Source organism: Pseudopipra pipra, chromosome 5 (genome assembly GCF_036250125.1).
Source record: "Pseudopipra pipra isolate bDixPip1 chromosome 5, bDixPip1.hap1, whole genome shotgun sequence".
NCBI lineage: Eukaryota > Metazoa > Chordata > Aves > Passeriformes > Pipridae > Pseudopipra > Pseudopipra pipra.
Window position 1 is genome coordinate 62,375,846 of NC_087553.1, and position 1,563 is coordinate 62,377,408.

The 1,563-nt window shown below is 62.1% G+C and overlaps 1 long non-coding RNA gene across 1 annotated transcript in view; it reads left to right on the plus strand.

Annotated features, from left to right (window-relative positions):
- Positions 1-55: 55 nt before the first annotated feature.
- The window catches only part of LOC135415166 (uncharacterized), a 40,821-nt gene continuing 39,313 nt past the window's right edge, over positions 56-1,563 (plus strand). The window contains exons 1-2 of the long non-coding RNA XR_010430977.1: positions 56-1,089; positions 1,273-1,339. This is a non-coding gene — a long non-coding RNA (uncharacterized LOC135415166). The remainder of the gene's footprint in view (positions 1,090-1,272; positions 1,340-1,563) is intronic.

A 1,563-nucleotide genomic window follows, 5' to 3' on the forward strand; every position in this document is an offset into this window, starting at 1 on the left:
GGGCTGGGCAGGGGGGCCGTGAGGAGGGAAGTAGGGCAGCGGAGGAGGGGTGGCTGCAGCGGGGGCTGGCGCCGGGGGCGATCCGCAGCCCCGGCGGCGCAGCCCGCGCGGGAGGGGCGGGGGCTCCGTCGCGGCCTGTTGTGGGGCCGAGCGCGGGCGGGAGCGAGGATGTCTGAGTCAGAGCTGCATCCTCCGATGAACGAATGCCAAAACTCCCTCCTCGGTCGCTCTCCCCCACCCCGACCTCCGGTTTCTTCCTCACGACCGTCGATGCTCTCGGCATGCATGTTCTTTGTGAACCTTAAACTGAGCACATTTTCGCCACAAGCTGCGCGAAAAGCCGGACAGACCCGCCGGATCTCACACACGCAGAGGAACTTACTGAGGGGCGGGGAAGAGGGGGGCGAGCAAAGAGCGGGAGCTTTGGCCGAGACCCGCTCAGGAGGTTTTGACTGAATCTCTCAGTAAGACACTCGAGGCTGAGAATCTTCCCCGAAGCGTTTAGGACTCATATATAAGGCAAGTGGGAGAGAGCTTCTTTCCTTAAAGCAAGTGGGACAGCACAACGCGTTTAGCGGGGAACGAGACGAGCAGCGAACGAGCCTCGTTTGCCCTTGAGGGAACGGCGCTCAGGAGCAGGAATAGCGTGCTTCCATCCGGACCAGCGGCGCTGGCAAAGCCAGGAGCTCGCTCAGCGTTTCGGGGCAGATGCAGCTTCTGCCATTTATACCAAGCCCTTCTTCCTGCCACCATATCTCCTCCCAGGTCCCTGCTCTGCCCGCACGCCGCCCTGTCTCCCCTGCCCGACTTCAGCCCCTCCAGCGATACGGCTGATTGAGGGAGGGGAGGCGGCGGCTGGGGTTTCATTCGACGCCCACCAGGGGCTGAGCGAGCCTCCTTCAGTGCGCAAACTCGGGGCACCAGATAAAAGCTGGGCTGGCAGCTCTTACCCTGCCTCGATGGAGCCGCAACATTCGGGTGACTGGAGAAGCAGTTAGCAGCAGCGCCATAGACTAGCGTCCCCCCACACCTTGAGCACAGAGAGTTTGGGGCTCTAAACAGCTGCTGCTGCGGCAGGAGGGAGCCGAGGTGAAGGGATCTGCTAGCTGGTTGGACGCAGAGGAGGCGGCTGTAATGGGGCATTAAGTCTAAGGGAGGAGGGGGGGCGATTAAACGTCTTGTGATCATGGCGGAGTCTATGGGTATTTTTTCCTGTCTAACTCTTCTGTGCGTGTGTCTCTTGTTTCTTTCTCTCTCTCTCTCTCTCCTTAGGGCGCTTGGCTGGGGCTGCTCGCTCGGGTTCTGCCTGTTGTTGCGCGAAATGGCGGCTGGCGTCTTGGTGGGTTTGGTTGTCGGTTTTTTGTGTAGGGTTGCCTTTTTTTTTTTTTCCTCCTCTTCCCCTCCTCTTCCCCTCCCCGCACTTGTGCCTTGGCTGCGGCTCCGCAGCGAACCGCGGCGGAGCTCGAGTCAGGAGGGGGGCGGGAGCGGCGCGGCAGCCAATGGCCGGGCCGGCTGGGGTGGCCCGGCGCGCCCTGATTGGCTGGCGCTGACATCATCCTGCAG